The 23298-nt window shown below is 42.7% G+C and overlaps 1 protein-coding gene across 5 annotated transcripts in view; it reads left to right on the top strand.

Annotated features, from left to right (window-relative positions):
- Positions 1-23298, top strand: part of NCK2 (NCK adaptor protein 2) — a 121479-nt gene that overhangs the window by 44830 nt on the left and 53351 nt on the right. For 4 of the 5 annotated variants that reach the window (XM_077749376.1, XM_077749380.1, XM_077749379.1 and 1 more), the window contains one exon: positions 1814-1999. The gene's annotated coding sequence lies outside the window, so the exon portion shown is untranslated. Of the gene's footprint in view, positions 1-1813; positions 2000-21230; positions 21385-23298 lie in introns of those variants that run through there. The other variant, XM_077749378.1, reaches the window with a different exon arrangement.

The following is a 23298-nucleotide window of genomic DNA, read 5'->3' as shown; positions in this document are numbered from 1 at the left end:
TGTTTAACGTTTTGGGTCATAATCATGCCAGGGATGAATAAATAGATCTTCTCTGAGTAGACTGTCAGGACAGTTCCCCTCTGGGTCTGAAATGTAATTAAAACTGTCCGTGAACTCTCTTGGAGTTCCACGGAGCTTCAGGGTCCCCTCAGCAATGGCCAGGCAAGGGCTGAAAAGAGCCCCGCCCCGCCCCCTGAGTACAGAGAACATAAGGCAGCCATGGACTCCCCCTGAGCAAGAGGGAGAGGATGCAGGTCATCTCCATCAGGCTTCTCTTGTCTCAACTTCCTTGTGGTTTCTGGATGTTATTCTCAGATTTTCTGCAGGGCTGTTTTTTAGCACAAGGCTGTGGGTCCAGTAGGGGACATCTCCCAGTAAATGGCCAGTGCAAGAGACCTCCAAGACAGAGGAGTGAGTCTCTAAATTTAAATATCCCTGCTCTCTACAACCCTTCTCCCTTCATTAGGCTCTCAGAATTGCTTCCTTTCCACTTGGCAACCTGTCTTTTGTTTTTGTCAGGCTTGGAAGACTGTGGGTAGAAGCCATCATAGGGAGGAGGGCTGAAGAATCCTGGGAACTTAGGTGCCTGGATTATGGCCAGCTGTCTCCACTGTCCCCATCTTCTCCCTCCACAGAGGTACCTGACTGCCTCAGAGGTACCAGACAGGGAGCTGAAGGTGGAAAAGGAGGATGTTTTTGTTTGGGCAGGGGTCAGTAGGTATAAAGCAGTTTTCTTCTGGGGTGTATTAAAAATATTGGACCCTCTTGCACCATTGTTAGGAATGTAAACTGATGCAGCCACTCTGGAAAATAGTGTGGAAGTTCCTCAAAAAATTAAAAATAGAACTACCCTACACCCCAGCAATGGCACTACTAGAAATTTATCCAAAGGATACAGGAGTGCTGATGCATAGGGGCACATGTAACCCAGTGTTATAGCAGCACTTTCAGCAATAGCCAAAGTATGGAAAGAGCCCAAGTGTCCCATCAACTGATGAATGGATAAGGAAGATTTATATATACAGTGGTTTTTATATACAATGGAATACTACTCGGCAATGAGAATGAAATCATGCCATTTGCAATAACATGGAACTGTAGGGTCTTATGCTAAGTGAAATAAATCAGTCAGAGAAAGACATCATATGTTTTCACTCATGTGGAATTTGAGGAACTTAACAGAAGACCATAGGGGAAGGGAAGGGGGAAAAATAGTTACAAACAGAGGGAGAGAGGCAAACCATAAGAAACCCTTGAATACAGATAACAAACTGAGGATTGATGGAGGGGANTGGTTTTTATATACAATGGAATACTACTCGGCAATGAGAATGAAATCATGCCATTTGCAATAACACGGAACTGTAGGGTCTTATGCTAAGTGAAATAAATCAGAGAAAGACATCATATGTTTTCACTCATGTGGAATTTGAGGAACTTAACAGAAGACCATAGGGGAAGGGAAGGGGGAAAAATAGTTACAAACAGAGGGAGAGAGGCAAACCATAAGAAACCCTTGAATACAGATAACAAACTGAGGATTGATGGAGGGGAGGAGAGGAGAAAATGGGTGACAGGCATTGAGGAGGGCACTTGTTGGGATGAGCTTTGGGTGTTGTGTGTAAGCTATGAATCATGGGAATCTACCCCTGAAACCAAGAGTACACTTTACACACTATATATTAAGCCAACTTGACAATAAGTTATATTTTAAAAACGTATATATATTGATTTCAGGCGAATAATCAGGCAGTTAACTTAAAATCAAATGAGCAAGCGGTCCCAATAAATGTTTTTTTCTGTTTCCTTTCAGAATTTATATGTTCCTACTATACAAGTGATTCCCCAGATCATAATCCTCTGCTGAGATTTGGGTTGGATTCGAGAATCTGGAGAATTCCTTCAACTTTGTAACTTTAGGAGGTGTGACCAGCTGAGAAATTCACCTTTTGAGGAGTTCTGCGTTTTGCCAGTCATCTCTTATAACTGAGTGCCAAAGGTAAGCCTGCAATTTCCTGCTTAAAACAGGTGGGAGAAGTTGGTGTTTTCGCCTCAAATGCTCGATTTCCATGGTAAAACAACAAGAAGTGTGGCCCTCATGTATTGAGCCCCACAAAGTGTTAAGTTTTCAAAGGACCTGGTTTAAAAATGAGATGGCTGTTCCTGCATCAGCACACGATGGCATTACTTGCATAACCAGCAAGCAAGTGGTTGTCCGTCTGCCAACCCCCCCCCCCCCCCACTTATAAAACGCCCTAGTGTGTCAGCTCAAGGTGCCCTTGAGTCTGTCAAAGTCAAGGCCTTCCTTGCGCTGCTCTGGGACTACGAGATAAATAAGAACTGCCTACAAGAGGCTTTAGTCTAGTAAAGGTTCATTCCAACTGTGATGCTGGGAAGAGTAGCCTACGTGTAAACGTGCAAATGGATAAGGGATTCAGGGCCAGTTTTGCTTGTTTGTATGAGAAATCTGTTCATGTGAGTTAAAACGGTACCCATGACGCAGCACGTGGGCTCTGAGATCCAGGGATCCTGTAATAGCAGTTCTGGCGCAGAAGCATGTGTCTGTATAACAGAAATATTTCTCAGCCCTAACAAATTGTTTGAGACATTTGATTGAAAGGTAAGTGGTGTGTTTTGGTAGTGTGGTTAATCTGGTGTTCTGTCTCTGGCTGGGCAATAGGGAGGCCTTTCAAGAAGGTAGTCTCATCTCCAGGAGGTGAGAGTGCCCAATTCACTAGCTTTCCTTCAGACCCTTATTTTGCTTGTGTTATATTTACGAATTGTTTTAAACTGTTTTTGAATTATAACTTTGGACTGTAAAATCTCTTGGTATTATTTCTGTAAGTTTATTAATTTAATAATAGTTTAGAATTATCTTTCATTTGGTCTAAAACTGATACTAAAATTTTTGTTAAGTGGGTTTTTTTTCCCCTTGACAACTTTTTTTTTTTTGATGCTTCTTAATTTTACTTCTGTTCCTTTTTGATGTGTAGTAACCAGAACAGCACAGAAATAATAGGGAGTATTTTATAAGGGTAGGAGTAAGTGTCTGGGTATCTTCATCTTGTCCTTTATGATTTCATTTGGAGGAAATGACACGTCCCTGTTTATTGAGAATGTTGTTCATTGTGATTTCCAGGTCTAGGTCTTGGTTTGTAGTTGAGAGCTCAAAGGTCATATTGTGCAGCTTGATTCTATGCCCTCCTTCCTCTCGCCCCCGTGCTCAAAGTTATCCTGACCCTGCGCTCCCTGGACCAGTCTCTACTACTTTTACATTGTCTCATGCCTTGATGGGGCACTCTCGGGTTCCTCCTGCAGACCTGATGTAAAATAAACACCACTGGGATTTTACATGTCCAACCCTAGGAGATTTCCATTACACAGAAAAGCTCTTAACCCTTCACGAATCAATTTTTTTAATAGTCATTGAAGCGGAACCTTTTAAGGCTTAGTCTTTTATAAATGCAGTCACGTATTTCATGGCAATAAGTGAGAAATTAGTGTAAGTCCTCAAATCTAATCGTCAGAATTCATCAGGAATTCATCAGTATCAGAATCTGACACTTAATGACATTAACACACTTTATGTTATCATTTCAGTTATTCTGAAAGTTTCTCATCTTGAGAGTGATAAGACAAAGGAAGTAACATACTCCTGGCAGTATATTCTGCACGAGTGCCCATCGGGTGTCTATTACTATTAGGCAATTGGTTGATCCCTGTGTACAGTTAGGTAGAGAACCATTCATAACCATGAAAAGATACAAAAATATCTATACCCATATTATTTTAATTAATTTTTATAAGCTCATGGCATCCATGACCAAAAAACCCTGATTGACTGATTAAAAGTTACATTTGTGGTTTAGATAAATGTCCAGTGGGAAAATCATTAGATGTATCCATTTGTATAATAAATATTTATTGTGAGCACCAGCTGGATTCTAGACCATTTTTCCTGCAGTGACTGTTTTAGCACTGTGTTTTAACAGCTACAAAAGTAGATAAAATAAGCTCTAGACAGTCTTTCTCATGCCCTTGTGGGATGAGGCTGGACCCTGACAGCTCTGGTTGAGGTTCTTACAGTGAGTCCCTGGTGCCCCAAACAGCCTGAACTGGCCCTCAGAGAGGAGTCTGGAAAAGCCAGAGGATGCTCTGGTTGGAGTAAGTTTTGAAGAATGAAGGCATGTGTGCACCGAGGCATACTGTGTCCCCTTGGCAAGGACAAGCTAGGTGAATTCGCTGGGTAATGGATCTTAGAGTCTTGAAATCATTTAAGCAATAATGGGTGGGGACCCAGCATGCTCTTTGGTCAGTGGTCTTTCTTTCTTTCTTTTTTTTTTTTTAATAGTTTATTGTCATGTTGGTTTCCATACAACTGGTCAGTGGTCTTTCAACTGCCAGCAGGAAGAGGGCACATTTTGGAAAGAAGTGACAGCCGTGCTAGCCTGGTAAGGTGGTTAGTAGGATGTCAGCCTCGAATGCATTGCCCAGTTATGGGGACTCAAAGTTTGCCCTGTCCTAGCTTAGATCTGCACCTTGGGCAAGGCTGAGGGTAGAATGAATGAATGAATGGATGGATGGATGGATGGATGGATGAATGAAGAGGGTGGAATTCCATGCTGCATCTCAGAGGGGCCTGACTGGGGTCCCAAGCCCCTGTTTCCAAGTTGTACGTTTCCCTGACACATATTCTTGTCTTCCCTAGAGCCTCCCCCACTTGAAGGTTGAACAGCAGGGTCTTGGGAACTCCCTAGCCTTGACCCTGCCTACTTTGTGGAATGGAGACCATGGGAGAAGCATGACGGCAGACCCTTTCCATTTAGACTGGAACTGATAGAGCATGTATAGCCTGTACTTAGTTCTTCTCCTGTATGATTGAGAATTGACTGTGGGTCACTGTCGTTGGAGGCATGCTGGGGTTTACTGGGGATGGAAGATGTGAAGGGCATGGTACACTATGCTGAAAATCTCTCATCTTTTGAAAAACTATTCAGAGCCATTTTCAGGACAGAAGCCTAAGGGGTAGAAAAATAATGGTGTTACGGGGCAGGAAAGACCGTGGCTTAGGTAAGAAGACTCATGAGCAAAGGAAAGGAAAGGAGACATGTTTGCTGATATGAGTATCAGAGAGCAGATGTTAGCGGGGATCCTGTCCACATCAATTCCTTTATTCTTTTTTTCAGTTTTATGGAGGTTTGACTGGCAAAATTGTAAGATCCCGAAAGCATACTTTGTGATGATTTGATACACCATATATACTGTGAAAGAATCCCGACCATGTAGTTAATTAACACATCCATCACCTCACATATTTCTCTTTGCCTGTGTGTATGAGAACATTTAAGTTCCCTCTTAGCAAATTTCAATTAAATAATACAGTCTTATTAACTGTAGTCCCTATGTTATACATTAAATCCTTAGGCTTTATATAGCTGAAAGTATATACCTTTTATCAACCTCTGGCTGCTTCCTCCAACCTCAGCCCCTGGCAACCACTTTGCTACTCTATTTGTAGGAGTTTGACTCTTTTTGTGTGTGTCCCAGATTTCACATAAGTGATCCCTGCAGTATTTACAGTATTTGTCTTTCTCTACTGGCTTATTTCACTTAGCATAATGCCTCAGGGTCCATGCATGTTGTCAAGAATGGCAGGATTTCCTTTTTTCTTTTTTTTTTTCCACTGCTGAATGACATTCCTTTGTGTATAAATACCACAACTTAGTTCATTCATTGCTTGGTGGACACATAGGTTGTTTCCTTATCTTGGCTATTGTGAATAGCAATAGCAGTGAATATGGGGGTGCACATACTTCTTTGCTATCCCGTTTTCATTTCTTTTGGATAGATATCCAGAAGTGGGATTGCTGGATCATATGGTAGTTCTTTTTTTAATCTTTTGAGGAATCTCCATGGTGTTTTTCTATAGTGGCTGCACCAACTCACTTTCCCATCAACAGTGAAAAGGTGCTCCCTTTTCTCCACATACTTGTCAACACTTGTAATCTCTTGAATTTTTGCTAATAGTCATTCCAACAGGTATGATGAGGTGATATCTCATTGTGGTCTTTGATATGCATTTCCCCAGTAGTTAGTGATGTTGAGTGCCTTTTCATGTACCTGTTGGGCATTTAGATGTCTTCTTTGGAAAAATATCTCTTCAGATCCTCTATCTATTTTTTGTTTGTGTTTTTGCTGTTGGGTTGTATGAATTCTTTATATATTTTGAATATTAGTCCTTCATCAGATATATGATTTGTAAATATTTTCCCCTATTCCATAGATTACTTTTCACTCTGTTGATAGTTTCCTTAGGTGTACAGAAGCTTTTTAGACTAATGTAGTACCACTTATTATTATTATTTTTTTGCTTTTGTTGACTTTGCTTCTTTTTTTTTTTAATGTGAATTTTTTTTTAATGTTTTATTTATTTCTGAGAGAGACAGACAGCGTGATCAGGGGAGGTTCAGAGAGAGAGGGAGATACAGAATCTGAAACAGGCTCCAGGCTCTGAGCTAGCTGTCAGCACAGAGCCCGACACGGGGCTCGAACCCACGAACTGTGAGATCATGACCTGAGCCAAAGTCAGACGCCTAACCGACTGAGCCACCTAGGCGCCCCTTGTTGACTTTGCTTCTATGTATCAAATCCAAAATCACATTGCCAAGACCAATGTCTGGGAGCTTACTGCCTATGTTTTCTTCTGGGAGTTTTATGGTTTCAGATCTTATTTTCAAGCCTTTAATCTACTTTGAGTGAATTATGTCTGTGGTGTAAGAGAGTGGTCCAGTTTCAGTCTTTTGCATGTGGCTGTCCAGTATTCCCAACACCATTTATTAAAGAGACTGTTCTTTCCCTGTTGTATACTCTTAGCTCCTTTTTTGGAAATTAATTGATCATGCATGTATGGGTTTATTTTGGGGCTTTTTGTTCCATTGATCTATGTGTCTCTTTTCATGCCAACACCATACTGTTTCGATAACCACAGCTTTTGTAATACAGCTCGAAATCAGAAATTCAGTGCCTCCAGCTTTGTTTTTTTGTTTTTTTATTTTTTCCCCCTCAAGATTGCTTTGGCTATTTAGGATCTTTTATGGTTTCATACAAATTTTACGATTGTTCTATTTCTGATAAAAATGCCATTGGAATTTTGATAGAGATTGCACTTAGTCTGAAAATGGCTTTGGGTTATTTGGACATTTTAACAATATTCTTATAATCCTTGAGCATGGATTATCTTTCTGTTTATTTGTGTTTTCTTCACTTTGTTTCATCGGTGTCTTACAGTTTTCAGTATATAGATATTTTACCTCCTCGGTTATATTATTGCTAGGTTTATATACTTCATGATGCAGTTGTAGGTGAGAATGTTTTCTTAATTTCTCTTCCTGATAGTTCATTGTTAATGTACAGGAACACAACTGATATTTGTACAGCATATTGATATTGTATATTGCAACTTCATGAATTCATGTATTAGTTCTGACAGTTTTTTTGATGGAGTCTTTAAGGTTTCCTATATATAAAATCATGTCATCTGCAAATAGTGACAGTTTTTCTTCTTCCTTTCTGATTTGGGTGCTTCTTGTTTCTTTTTCCTGTCCAGTTGTTCTGGTTAGGATTTCTAGTCTTCCATTGAAAAGTGGCAAGAGTGGACATTCTTCTCTTCTTCCTAGATCTTTGAGGAAAAGCTATCAGTTTTTCACTATTAGGTATGTTATTAGCTGTGGACTTTATTATATTGAGTTACGTTGCTAAAAATATTGCAGTACTGATTCTACCACAAGAAACCTGGTGGTGTAGTCAATGAGAACCTGCTTTAACCTACTGGACACTCACCTGGTAGGTGGCACAGGACTTGCCACCTCTAATATTGTCTCTAATCTGAAAGGCAGATCTTTTTTTTTTTTTTTTTACAAATAGTTTATTGTCAAGTTGGTTTCCATATAACACCCAGTGCTCATCCCCATGAAAGGCAGATCTTAACACCCCCATTTCGTAAACAGAGACACTAACCCTCAGGAAAAGGTAAGAGGATTGCCTGTGTTCATCGAGTTGAACTTGGACAATAGCATTTTGACCAAGGTCATGGTTTACAAGTCAATGTTCTTTCTCTTCCCCATCCCTGGCAATGACAAAGTAATCACCTGTTGTCTGAGCACTTAACTTTGAACCAGGAACCACTTGACACTCAGAGAGATTCAACAGCTTGGCCAAAGCCCAGTGCTCCTAAGAGCAGAGCAGGCTGTACACCCACATTTTCCTGACTCAAAGACTTTCATTCTTACTAGACCATGATTTTTATGCATTTACTTATGTTTTTCCATAGAAAAGTCTCCAGTAGCTAAGAATGGTTTAGAAGCAAGTCTCTTTTGGAAACATAAGGAAGGGACCATGAGGAAAAGCTTTTGGAAAGGACCGGAGGGATGGGAGATAGGAACCTGAATCCCATGGAGAGCTTTGTACTTCCTGAAGTCCCTGGGTCAGCTTAGCAGCTCAGGATCAAGTTGAGGCCAGGACGCAGGCCTCAGACTTCCACTTTTGCTGTTCCCAGGTGGCGTTCAGAGTCACCTTGTACTAGCAACTCCTATCTTATGAACAGACCTTTGGAAGAGAAGTCATTTGTAGACTCAAGAGGACCTACTATACTTTCTGTGTGCTGGGTCATCCTGCGCCCCATTATATTTCCACAGCAGCTTTGTATACCAGAGTGAAGCTTCGTAAAATTGCAATTTAATTGTGTTTTTTTTTTAATGTAGTCAATGAATCCATCATTTTATAGTGTTCGAAGTGATGATCGAAGTTGAAACAAGCATTTTTCTTTTCTGTCTTACCTACCGTACCCTAACAGTGTGACTTCTTAGAAAGCTGGAAAAACCAGCTAAACACAGAGAATAGGAAGTCTTTGCCCCCCCCCACCCCTCCCATACACCCCCTTCTTTTCTCTCAGATTGTAGAGGCTGAATTTGTAGCATTCCTCTCCTTTCTCCACTGTTCTCTGAATTATACATTCCAGTTTACCAAGGAATTTTCCTATAAATTTTCATAAATTCTCTGTAAATTCAGGTGGTTTTCCCCCTCTCTCTGTCCACACCACCACCACCATTTTATAAAAGAAGGAAATGAGCCAAGAGGGCATGGGTTATAATTACTTATCAAATATGGCCCTGTGTTGGATATTTTGCTGTTTTGCTGTTTTGCACAGTGACCTAGTAGCACTCTTTTTCTTCCTTTAAGAGTCTGTAGATGTGACAGAACAATACTAAGAGGCAGATCACACGGAGCTTTCAATGAAAGCATTGCTGCAGTCGTCATCCCCAAGTTAAAGTGTTTTTTCTTGACCTTCCTCCAGAAAAACAAAAAGTACATTCGTGCTATGTGTACATGTTTCAGGGTAGGGGGATGTAAGCTTTTAGCAAGTTACAGCTCATCCATGACTTATGATGGGGTTACATCCCTATAAGCTCGTCCTAAGTTGAAAACAGTATTAAGTCAAAAAGGCATTTGATCTGCCTGTGAACATCATAGTTTAGCCTAGTGCTTTGAACACTTACTTTAGCCCCCAACTGAGCAAAATCATCTAACACAAAGCCTTTTCTAATAAAAATGTTGAATATCCCATGTGGTATATTAAATATTGTACCAAAAGTGAAAAACAGAATGAAAAAAAACCCAAAACAAACCAGAATGGTTGTCAGTGTATCGGCTGTTGATCTTTGTGATCGCGAGGCTGCCTGGGGTCGTGGCTGCTGCCCCGCATCATGAGAGAAGATTATACCACATATCACTAGCCTGGGAAAAGATCCAAATTCAAAATTCAGAGTACAGCTTCTACTGAATGCACACCATCATCAAGTTGAAAAATCCTATGTGGAGCTATTGGAAGTTGGGGACCCTCTGTAGACCTCGAACAGGGAAATCTGTGGGAGATGGTGGATGTGTTTATTACCTTGTGGTGATGGTACCAAGGTGTATGCATATGTCCAAACTCATCCAAATATGTGTGACTTTTTTTATATTAAGTATAATATATATAATAAGTATAAATATGTGTGATTTTTTATATGAAGTATATCTCAGCTAAGTTGAAAAATAAATTGCTGTGTCAGTATAAGAACACCTTTGACCTCCCACCAGCGTGTGCCGATCTGAAGGGGTACGTGGGACACTGTGCTGTCTTCTGCAGGAAGCATGTCTGGTGCTCCTGGAATACTGTTGGGGTTGGGGCAGGGGGGGCATTGATCCTAGGGACCTCTTGCTTTCACCTTCTCATGTTGCTGCTGTGGTTCAGTGTAGAGAGCAAAAATGCAGCCCAGAGGTTTAGATTTCTGCCTGTTGACTTTTATTATAACACTGTAAAAGTTTTCTTTGGAAACAGTACTGGTACCCGGAAGGTAAATATAAACTTCATTACTAAATCAGACCATTGAAGATCACAGTTTAAGGGGAACAATTTGTGGCTGTGTTAATGAAGCAAGATGGTAACAAAAGCAAGTTTTGAATGGAAACTAGGATGGCCCGGTGTTTACTGAGGGGGAGGTAGCTGTATCCATCTGCCAGGTCTGGGACTGTGGCAGCGCAACCCGCATCTCATTGTAAAAGGACATTTGTCTTATCTGTCTCTCAGAAAGTTGAACTTGACCAGCAGTAACACTGACAAGTTGATTGGTTGGATTTGAGCTTGACTGCTCTCTGGCAGTAAGGGAGATCCTAATTTTTGAATCCATTGTAGTGGTACCCTGCCCAGTGCCTTGACTCTCTGCCCTTGCTGTGTGGAATTCCGTGCAGGCCACAGCAGCAGTAGCAGCCCAGGACTATCCTGGACTCCAGACCAGACCCGAGCCCACTGGGGGACTCAGAATGTTCAGTGTACAGGTGGGGTGTTTCCATAGAAGGCTACATGCTGCTTGGGCCCCTAAGCCGCACTCATGGGAAAGGAGTGGGGAATACAGCAGCTCTGAGACCCTGCCTCTCCAGACTTGTTTAGAAGGTCTGGAGACTTAGAGCTTATGATCCTCCCCAGAGATTTTGTTGTAGATTTTGTAGTGTTTACAGAGACTACAAGAGACTTTCCGTGGCAAGAGCAGAAGAGCTGGATAGTCAGTTAAGTGTTAGACTCTTGATTTCAGCTCAGGTCATAATCTCATGGTTTATGAGATCAAGCCCTGCATAGGGTTCTGCACTGATAGAATGGTGCCTGCTTGGGATTCTCTCTCTCCCCTTTTCTCTCTGCCCCTCCTCTCTTGTGCACATGTGCTCTCTCTCTCTCTCTCTCTCAAAATAAGTAAACATTTAAAAAAAAAAAAAAAAAAGATGAGAAGAGCTGGGGAGAACCATTGATCCCAGGAGCCTGAGACAAGCAGGTCTTCCCTGTCCGTAGCCTGGGTCTGGTGGTGGCCTCTTCCGTGGGATAAGCTATGTACTGGCCATCTTCAAATGCCTATGTCTTATAATCCCCAAACTCCATATTGAACACAGTTTTGTAAAACATTGATAATATTTTCTTGGAGGTTCCAAGCCTCTATGATTTGTGCTTGGAACAGAGGACTCTGGAGAAAGTGTTTGGTGTGCAGGTGTGTGACAGAAGGACTGACATCTGTTCGGTGTTTTTCACTGCCATGTGTTAAGGTCTAAGCCTTGGTTTCTGGGATGGTGACATGGAGTGGCCAGAGGAGTGCCGGGTCTATGATTTTGGACAGTTTTGTACCATAATCCTTACCACCACACCGCACAGAATTCTGTGTGAAGAAGTATTCAAGGTGCGTGAGACACCACAGGTCCCCCTCCAGCCCCAACTGGCAATAAACAGAGGAGCTCATCTCCCATGTGCCCCTCACCTCCAGCAGATTCCCTCCCAGCTACAAGCTGCCCAGGCTGCTGGCTTTTGTTGGCTGGGTGGGCCAGGCATCAAGTGGGGGCTGGTAACTTGATAGGTGCTTGGGGACAAGTGGAGACAGGTGTGCCTTGACCACTGCCTCACCACTTTCCTTCCAGAAGCACTCACGCCTCAGGGAACTCAAGTCAGTGCCTGCTGGGTGCACAAGGGAGCCACCAGCCTGGAGGGGCGGTTGGAGATTCAGATATGCTGATGGAGGGGAGGGTCACTCGTGCAGATGCGGTCATCCCTACCTGCCTCTCCCTCATGGAAGCACTTTGAAAATCACAGAGCCCAGACCCAGGCCCTAGCTCCAGGGAGTAGATGTGGGGAAGCCTGGAGTTTTGTGCTTGATTTTAACGCTTCTCACGTCATTCCAATCAGCCAATTTGGAAACTGCTAACGTGAACCCTGGATTTTATTTTCGCACTGAGTAGATAAAGAACTAGTTTGGAATTAAGAGCATAGGTTAAAGGCAAGAAAAGAGAGGGATGGCAGGTATCAAAATGCAGTGTTCCTGTTTGCTTGAACACTGTATTTGTGCCAGGTTCATCTCCTCTGTGCTCTGGGCCACTTGGGACACTGCATTTTTCTTGAAATTCACTAGGATGCTCAGCCTTGACTCTAGAGTGACCTGGAGTGAGTTGAAGGGTCCTGGGCGTCTGGGTGTTTGCACCGATTTTCCTGCAAGGGACCTTCTACTTTGAAGTCCTCCATTTGAGAATTTTCATGTATTCACACTGTAGGGAATTCATGAAACTTAAAAAAAAAATCCATTCCATGACTGATTACCGTGTTTCTTGGCAATCCTAATTTTTGATCATTACAATGAGGTAAACCTCAAGGGAGACTGGTCTTATACACAGAAATCTAACAAAATATAATGAAGAAACAGGAAGCCTCACAGGGCGCCTTGGTGCTTTAGAACATCCCAGAAATAGGAGTGCTGTCTCCATACCTTATGTTCTCTGTTTTGGAGATTTTAGCATGAGGGATGGTGCCTCTGGCAAAATGTGGCTCCGGGTCAGTGGTGAAATCACACAGCAGAGCCTTTATTATTTTGTATGAAAGGGAAATAATTTATTTTCTGTTAAGGACTTTTTACAGAGCTCTTTTGCCCAGGAAGGACAATATCTGGGTTACTCTGCAGAAGACAGGAGATGTGTGAAACAGTTACAACTTTATAAAGGTAATATACCCAAAGTCAGCTCTGTCAGTGATGTCACACTCTGAAGACCTTAGGATGCATTCGGTTCCAGACCCACTCTCTCTAGCCTCAGGATCAAAGTTCCTTAGGTCTTAGTGTCCTGGTGACCAGGATTGGAGCTCCCGTACCACAAGATCCCAGTGGATTGTCTGAAGAACCAGATGACTGCCTCGGATCCTTTGTGATGCTAGAATTGGATATGAAGACATTGTATGTGCCTTGGAGGCTGACCACGTGAGGCCCAGTCCTGTCTCCTCAGATGTTTTGCTTGCAGTATGGATGATATTTGTGGGGAAGCTTGCCATGTTGATGGACTCTGTAATGGAAAACTCAAAGAGGCTCCTGTCTAGAGTACCTGATCACTTGGCTTTTTTTCATTGCAAAAATATAACTGAAAAAAGCAGACATTTCTTATTCTCAAATTATAGACCAATTTCAAATGGATTCCTTGGGTTAGGGTTCTGAACTCTTTGTATAGTTATAGGGCCCCTGGGTGTGGGCCATGCCTAACTTACCTCTGTAGTACCCCTCCATTTTAGCACAAAAAAACGGCCGACTAAGTGTCCTGTCTTCTCAGGAGCCTCTATCTCTACCATCATATCCTGGAATGCTTTAGAGACAGTTTATATGTATGTACGTGTATACACGTATACATGTATGTGTATATGTTGACAATAAAAGGATGGAAAAATCTACACCATGCAGACATTAATCCTTATCAAACAAAAGGCAGGAATGGCTATATTAATATCAAAGTACACTTCAGAGTATGGGAGATTACCAGGTGCTCTCCCATCCAGGAGAGCACAATACGTTTAGTTGTCCTGTGTCCTAAGGCTGTGACTATCCCTCAGACTGTCCTGGTTTGGGTGACCTGGACAGTTTTGAGGAGGACTTGTCAGGTGTGCCTCGGTTGGCATTTAGCTGGCAATTATTCTCATTATTAGACTGGGGTTATGGGTTTTTTGGAGAATGACCATAGGGGTAAAGTACCATTTTTCATCACATAATACCCAGGGCACATGCTCTCCATCTGCCTTATCAACATGACCGGCTGAGGCTGCTTGTCAGGGTTCTCCGCTCCAGAGTTCCTCCTTGGAAGGTCTGAGTGCAACTCCCACGTAAGTGAGCAGCATCAAGCTCCCCATCCTTGAGAGGGAGGAGCTACATGATTTCTTTGGAATTCGTTTGGTGACATTTGTCTTTTCTCCCCCACTTATTTATTTACTCAACTTTCCATTCCCTTTTTTTTTTTAAAGTAATTTCTATGCTGAATGTGGGGCTTGAACTCACAACTCCAAGATCAAGAGTTGCTCACTCTACTCACTGCACCAGCCAGGTGCCCTCATTCCCTTACTTCTGAAAACTCATTTCACTTCATACATAGGTACACCTAAACAATGGTGTTTCTCTGGCTGGTTTCAGGGCTTTCTGAAAATGGAAGCATGTAGGGCCCTTTACCTCTTTTCCCTACTCAACACGGTGTCTGGTAGTCATCAAAGTGATTTTGGGGAGGCCTGCTTCCATTTCACTGCTGTACGATACCGAGTTGTGTGACCATGCACGCATTTATCCCTTCTCCCCTTGACTGTATTCTTTATTTCTTCTTTAACATCATAAGCAGTGCTGCTGTGAGCACCTCTAGGCAGATCCCCGGACACATATGTGACACTTTCCCTGCCACCCATGACTCGGAGTGGAATTGCTGCCTTGCACAGTAATCCATGTTCAGCTTAAAGGAAAATTCCTGACTGTCTTCCAAAGTGGTTAGTCCATCTTAGCCTCTCCAGCAGAAGGTGGGGAGTCCTGTTGCTCCACAGCCTTCCTAACACCTGTGTCGTCAACCTTTTTCATTTTTATCCATCTAGGGCCAAATGGTATCTTACTTACTATAACCACAAATTATAAATGCGCTAGAGCTTCCTGTATGTGTATTCCCCACGTGTGCCGCCCTTCTGTGCAATGACCATGTCCTTTACTTGCCTTTTAGTTACACTGCTGGTCTTTTCCTTCTTGAATTGTAGGAGTTTTTAAGTATTCGAAATAGCAGTCCTTTGTCATTATGTGCGGTGCTTATGGCAGTTTCTTTACAAGTATATTTCATCATACTTCAGTTTGTGCAAATCGAGAATGCCTACTCGATCGAGAATCCAGACGTTCTTTTAACTAAAATGGAGCCTTTTATTGTGCCAGCAATGGATAACCACTAGTTATAAACTTTAATGCTTTCATGTAAAAGGGCATCTTGTATTCTTCTGGTTCTGCTGAAGGGGCCACATCCATTTTGTGTTGTTTCAGTGTTCAACTGCCTGTTTTGAAACTGGTGGTTGAGAAGGAGAAATACAATGTTTTTTACTGCTGAGATTTTACTAACAGTACTTAAATTACCTTGGCCAGGTGTGTAATCTGGTCTTGGACTGTGCATTCTCTGATGCTTCGTGGGTTTGCCTAAAGTCAGATCTTTCATTCTCTGTTGGTGCGCTAATCAGTTGCTAGAAAGAGTTGGAAGATTTACTCTTCATTATTGATCTGCATTTCATGAATATGTATGCCTATTCCATGTACTTTCATCCTTTTGCTCGAAGTAGCTGAATAGTATGAAATTTAAATTTTTAATTGGAATTCTTCTGTGGTCTCCATCATGAGTAAAGAACCCTTATTATGTAGAAGAACAATGGCCATCTCAAAAAGTTAGATCGTTTTAGATGAGGCATCTTAAATTTGAATCCAACTGCAAACCAGGCCTTCAGTATAGGACACAACAGCCCTTCAGTGTCTCATACCCATGAGTGAATTCTGCTAGAGGCTGTCAACAGCTACTGATAATGAGCATCCGTGGGCCATCCATCCATTCACCCCTTCAGATGCTTGCTGGGTACATGCATAGGCTCAGGCCCTCTTCAAGTGCTCTGTTTATAAGGACATTAAGTCCTTGTCCTCAAGGAGTTACATTCAGTAGGAGAAAATAGACAATCAATAAAGACATGCCTAAAGTACTGGCAAGTGCAATGGAAACAAGAAAACAGAGTGAGGGGATAGAGGGAATGTAGCAGCTCTTTTAGATAAGGTGGCGCAGTCTGGGGGCGCCTGGGTGGCTCATTCCTTTAAGCCTCCCACTCCTGGTTTTGGCTCAGGTCATGACCTCGCAGTTCATGAGTTCGAGCCTCGTATCAGGCTCTGTGCTGACAGCATGGAGCCTGAGTGGCACTCTGTCTCCCTCTCTCTCTGCTCCTCCCCCACTTGCAGTCTCTCTCTCTCTCAATATAAATAAAAATGAACTTTAAAAAAGAAAAATGGTGGGACAGGCTAGGCTTGGCTGAGAGTTGGATTTAATCTGGAATGGGATACAAAGGAGAGAGAACATGGAGCAAGGAAGGTGATGTTTGGACAGACGTTTGAGCAAAGCAAGGGGACAAAGGGTCTGCAGCTGTTGGGGGAACAGCATTGCAGGTGGCGGGCACAGTGCAGAGAGCCCAAGGCAAGAGCTCACCTGTTCTCAGGAACAGCAAAGTGTGACGGGCAGACTATGAGCTCGGAGAAAAAGAGCCCAAGGTCAAATTATTTGAGGTCTTCATCAAGGCTTTGAATTCTCTCGTAATGTGACAGGAAGCTATAGTAAGGTTTGCACAGAGGAGTGACCCAAATCACTGCCCTCATGCATTTTGCAAGGCCCCTGTTAGGGAAACAGACTGTGGGTGTGAGGAGGGGTGAACCCAGAGAAACCAGTTAGGAGAAAGTAGCCCAGTCCAGAAGAAGAGGGGCTGCTGGCTTGGAGCGGGGCGGTGGAGGGGGGGTGAGGAATGGTTGGATTCAGACAGCCTGGCCACTCCTGCATCTCTGTGTCACAAACAACGTTGGAGCCAGAGGGGAGATTGAGAAACGAGAGTCAGGGAGGGAGAGAAGCAGGGCTATGTGGTTGCCAAGGGGCGTGTTCGAGAAAGGGCTGATGGACACTGTCAGCGGTCAGCATGCTGGTAAGGTAGATGGGTTGCTTTCCAACTGCTTCTGTTTCTATCAGGGAAATAAGAGACAAGCTCTTTTATCAACTGACACTGTAAGAGGGAGAGATGTGAGTGGAAGGAGGAGGAGGATCTGGACCTCCCTCACGGACGGAGAGAGGGAGTTCACTTGGGACACAGAGTGAGCTGCCCGCCAGCACCTAGGGCTTGCTTGCGTCAGTGATCAGAAGTATAAAATGGAACTGATCCGCCAATTGTGAGTGCCTCTGAGGCCATGTTTGACTGTGCTGGGACAGGTGTGGAGTAGGTGCTACCAGAGTTTTCTAGATGGTTCCTTGGTACTTTTGGTGGCCATGTCAGACTCCTGGTTTATGGCAGCTGAGATCTCTTGAGGGGCTTTTGGCATATGTCACCAACTTTTGGCTCACCTAAGTCAGAGGTAAAAGCACTTATGCTTGTGGTAGCATGGTATGCATGCAGGCTATAGGTGGGATAAGGGAGGGTCGTGCGGTGAGGAGGGGGGATGGGACCCAGCCAAGGCCGGTTGGAGAAGGTGACTGTGGCTGTGAAGGTGGTGGGGAAAGTCAGCAGAGCAGACAAAGTGAGAAATACATTAGGAACCAGTGAGAGGTATTTGTTAACAGCACTGCTTAGTAGGAGGGAAGGCTAGTCAGAGCCAGTCAGCAGTAGTCCCACAGAATGGACAGGAGAATGCTCATGCTGAAAATGTGGTAGGGAGTGCTGGTTACTATGTTTCTATAAAATTAGCCCTGTTGATTCTGACACTAGGGCAGGAGATCTACAGGATGATCCTGGCTTATGTCGTGATGCCAGAAAGTAAGGACGTGCTCAGAACACACATACTCATACACATACACACAAACTCACAGTGATGGTGGAATGTCAAGGGAACACAGGAGCCAACTGAAAGAGTGCCCAACAGCTCAAGTTAGAACACTTGGGGCAACAAAATCAGAAATACTGGAATGTAGCCCAAGGTATAAAATAAACATCTAGTAGTTTGCATTGATATAAATAATAAATTTTAAAAATGGGGAAGAGAGACAGATCTCCTATGTGGAATACCAGATAACTTGTGGAGATACTGTCCCTCAGGGAGGTGAAGTACAAATCCCCCACCCTTAGGTGGGCTGTGTTTGGAAGTGTCCTTCCAGAAAGCCCTGTGTGGAGAAGCGACAGAATGACTCAGAAGTGGGAAAACCTGACAGACACACCTCAGCCGGCCATCGCCATCAACAACAGTGATGAGTCAGTGGAGAGCATCTATCCTTGATACCATGTGATGAAAATGGCACTTCCTCTCTCTGCTCTTCCTCTCAAAACCCATAACACCACTCTGATGAGGACAAACCAGACATACCTCAGATGAGGACATTCTACAAAAGACCTGGCAAGTAACCCTCAAAACTGGAAAGGTCGTCAAGACGAGCCAAGTCTGAGAAACTGACACAGCCAAGAGGAGCCTAAGGAGACATGAAGATTGGATGTGATATGGTCTTACAGGTGGGATCATGAATTTTAAAACAGGACATTATTAAAAGCTAAGGACGTCCACATAAAATATGAACTCTAGCTAATAATGCATCAGTATTGGGGGCGCCTGGGTGGCTCAGTTGGTTAAGTGTCTGATTTCAGCTCAGGTCATGATCTCAAGGTTTGTGAGTTCGAGCCCTGCGTCGGGCTCTGTGCTAACAGCTCAGAGCCTGGAGCCTGCTTCAGATTCTTTGTCTCCCTCTCTCTGCCCCTCTCCTGCTCACACTCTATCTTCATCTCTCTCTCCAAAATAAATAAACATTTAAAAAAAATAATGCATCAATATTGGTTTATTAATTGTCCATAAGTATCATTCTCATGTAAGATGTTAATAATAGGGGAAACAAACTATTTTAAAAATAGAAAATAAAAATAATTTTTTTATTTCAAAAAATCAGGCACAGATGATAGAAATTCTTATTTTCTCCTTCTTTGTTCTTGAATGACAGGAAAGACTTCCTTAAAAGAATGGTACATTTGGAATAAATCTTTACAAAAGCATTTGTAGGGGTATATGTGTAATGAGTAAATCCAGAGTAGCCAGCTCCCTACTCATATCCTGGGTCCCTGACCTGAGCCAGGCTCTGCCCTGAGCATGATGGGTGAAGGTTCCCATCCCCAGGGCTAGGTACAAAGGGGCTTTCTGTAATTTCCCCCCCATTAAGTAGGAAAATGGAAAACATGGAATACTGAGGAATGCGGGTATAAACCATGTATATCTGAAGACCTAAAATGACTTGGGCAACTTAATTACATTTGGACATTGTGAAACCTTGATAATGTGGAGTGGTTTTAAAATCACTGTGCTTCTTGTTTCACTCTTGTGTGGTTTTAGAAGTAGGCAGAGGATTGTGAATAATAAGGTGGTAAGGAAGAAGGTCAGATATTGATTAGCATAGCTGAATTCATTAGTAAGAACTAAGGAAGCTCTTGGCATCTACGTTATGATATATTCATGAAATAGATATTTAAGTTATAAAAGTTACAATTACTTTTGTGGGGAAAAATATAGCAAAGCCTAACAATGGTGACCGATGGCTATCTACTTTGGAAGCAGTGGGTGTGCATTGTCTGAAAACACTTCACATTCTTCGTGGCATTGGGGGTCAGATTTCACCAAAGAGATCAGTGTCCTTTTTCATAGGTGCACATTTTCTTCTTTTTTAAATTTCAGCTTTATTGAGGTATAACTGGCTAATAAAATGGGAGGACATTTAAAGTGTACATCACAGTGATTTCATTTACCATATATGTTGTGAAAGGATCCTCCCCACCTAGATGTTAATTAAAACATCGATCACCTCACATATTTAGTTCTTTTTTTGGTGAGAACGTTTAGGTTCTCTCTGAGCCAATTTCAGTTATGCAACACAGTGTTACCAACTGTAGTCACTGTGCTCAATGGGAGATGTCAGACCTCATTCATCTTACAGCCATAAAAGCTTATAATCTTTTCACCTAAACCTCTCCCATTTCTTCCACCTTCCCAGCTACTGGCAAACACTTTCTGGCTCTCCTTCGACAAGTTTACCTTTTGGGGATGGGGGTATTTTTCCATTGCTCTCCATTGTCTTATGACCCTGTTAGTGTGATGCCTTGCAGGTCCGTGTAAGGCTGTCGGTTCCAAGTCCACGTGCTTTACAGTTAATGCTGTATCATGAAATTGGCTTGTTCCATTGACAGTCTACAAAATGATGGCACTCTGGCTAAATTAATGCTCGTAACCTTCTTCTCCGCGTGCTGAATGTCTAAGACACTCATGAAGGAACTGACAGAGGTTAGCAAAGGTTAGCAAAATGGATACTCTCAGGGCGTAAGTGGTAAATTATGTATAAAAAGAGTGTAAAAAATAGCATTTCCCAGATTCTGTGGAAGCAACAGAACTCCCAATTCTATATCTTTTTTTCAAATTTTCTAGGTACTAATGAGTCGTATTGACTTAGTCTAGTCTTAGAATTCTGGTTGTGTTAGCATTTCTTGTAGTAAAATTAGTTGCTTGGTGCTGAACTGCTGCAAACTCGCATTTTAAGGTATTTTTTTTTGTTACTATGGCTCAATTTGGGAGATTATCTGATTCTGGTAGTAAGGATAAATTAGCAGTATTCACTTAAAAAGAAAAAAAAGATGTGGATGGGGTATAGCAGAAAACCCAAGATTTATTATAAAGTATAAAAGTTTCTTTTTTTGGAGAACTGCCATCCACTAATAAGTCCTGTTCAGGATCCAGTAAAGAGAAAGTTTGCTTAAGAAATTATGTGTACCTCACACCCAGTTCGATGGCTGCTATCAAAAAAAACAAAAAACAAAAAAAAACAAAATAAACATTGGTGAGGACATGGAGAAATTGGAACTCTTGCACACTGCTAGTGGGAATGTAAACGGTGCAGCCATTATGGAAAATACTATGGAGGTTCCTCAGAAACTGAAAATAGGATTACTGCATGACCCCACCACTTTTGGGTATATACCCCAAAGAATTAAAAGCAGAGTCTCAAAGAAATAGTCTCACATTCACATTCACAACAGTGTTATTCATAATAATCCAGAGGTAGAAGTAACCTTACTCTGTCCATGGTTGGATGGACAGACGGACGGACAAAATGTGATATAAAACATATGATGAAATATTTTTCAGGCTTAAAAAGAAAGGAGATTCTGACACCTGCTACAGTGTAGAGGAGCCTTGAGGACTTTGTACTGAGTGAAATAAGCCAGACACAAAAGGACAAACACAGCGTGACTCCACTTACGTGAGGTCCCTAGAGTCGTCACCGTGATAGAACGAGAAGGTAGAGCGCTGGTTCCCGGGGGTGAGGATGGGAAATTAGTGTGTAACGGACACCTGGTTGCATTTTGAGAAGATGTAAAAGTTCTGGAGATAGAGGCTGGACAACAACATAAACGTATTTAATGCCACTGACCTGTACACTTAAAATTAGTAAAAATGGTTAAATTTTGTTATGTGTGTTTTACCACAGTTTAGAAGAGAAATCATGTGGGATATTGTATGCTAGAGCATCTACTAATACTGAAATCAGTCTTTAAAAAGGTGATAAATGCTGCTCTGGGTCATAAGCCTGGGTCCAGTGGGCAGGTGGGAATGCCGGTGTGCCGCAGAGCCGGCTGCCGAGCAGTAGAGACCAGGGAGCAAGAGCCTTGGAACCCGCAGTGGGAAGTGAGCTTGCTTGCATAGCTCCAAGGGTCAGAAGGGGGGCAGAAGCACCAGGAAGGAGCAGGCAGCAGGGGAGGAGCAGAAAAAGCCAGTGACCCTCCATCTTGAGTGTTGAGGTATCTCTTTTCACTGGTTCCCTATAATAAACATCAACAAACACTTTATGTTTTGGAAATAACTTGGCTACACTTACTTGTCTATAAAATGTAAGTACCATGGACAACGTGAACATTCTCTCTAGGCTGAATACAAGCAGATATCATTCAGATTAGCCCCAGCGGGAGCTGGAGTGCACCCGAGATCTGTTGGGACGTCCTTGTAAAACTTCCATAATAGGATTGATGGTGCCGTGGCATCCCAATTTGATGCACTAACTTAGAGCATTGGTCTTATGGTTAGTTCAAATTCCCTCTTTTTCAATGGCGCTGTCATAATCTAGGGCACCATATTTTTGAATCCAGGTAAACAAGCTACATTCGAATCTATTGAGTCTTGTGATTTGGCATCATCTGATATTTGGGGAGCAAGAATGTCTAACGTTTATCCAGCATGGACCATGTAGTGGGTACTTCCTGTGGATTGTTTGATTTCAGCCTCACAAAAGCTCCAACCCCATCTACAAACACAGCAATGGAGGTCAGAGAAGTTCGGCAGCGTCTCCTGAGGTCACCTGCCTGGTTGGTGCTGAAACTGGATTTTAAACCCCGGCTTCCGCAGCTGGCGAGGAACGATCACATAGGAAACCTTCAGAATACAAAAATGTAGAGACTCGAGAGGCTTTAACTGTCATGCAATACAATTAGAAAACAAATCCTAAAAAAGACCCTCTCCAAAATAACCCACGGAGCAGAGGCCACCAGGCTCTTAGTGCCTCAGAAGCCTGTGCCCTGAGGAGGAGCAGCTGCAGGGAGGTGGCAGTCTGCTTGGGGCGACAACAGTATACACCTGTGGGCCTGCTCCTGCACCATGGGAGGAGCTGAACTCTTCAGCCGTGTGTTTTGGAATGGGGAAACTTCCTTGCAGCTGGTCTAGTCTTCCTGTACCCTTCCTCCAGTAGGATATTGAAAAGCCAACCAGACCTTCCCAGATTGCACCTGGAAGACTGTGAGCTACTGTCTCCTCTCTCAGCATTCTCACTTACCAGTTCATCCAAAAGAAATCGAAATTTGGGTCTTGTTTATTAGCATCCACCTTGCCCTAGGGATTTCTTTCTTCAGCTCTGTTGCAAAATTCTCCTGGGGAGCACTCCCAGGTCATAGAGGATCATGGATATAAAACTTGGGCTTTGTGGGGAGACCATTCTATGTGCTTGGAATCCCTCCCTATGCAGGCCCTTTATAACTTTGTGGATTTGGACAAGCTATTTAATTATGCCCCAGGTTTATCATTCCTTAACTATATCTGTAGATAACTTCTATTTCTGAACTTCTGTTGCCACAAACATTTGATGAGCTAGCCTATCTACAACAGTGTCATGCATGTACGAGGTGAATATGTACGAGGTGAATGGCATTGCTCAGGTACACCTGTC

The sequence above is a fragment of the Crocuta crocuta genome, unplaced genomic scaffold, assembly GCF_008692635.1.
Source record: "Crocuta crocuta isolate KB4526 unplaced genomic scaffold, BGI_CrCroc_1.0 scaffold118, whole genome shotgun sequence".
NCBI lineage: Eukaryota > Metazoa > Chordata > Mammalia > Carnivora > Hyaenidae > Crocuta > Crocuta crocuta.
Note: the sequence above shows the minus strand (reverse complement) of the source record. Positions and strands in the feature narration are given on the sequence as shown.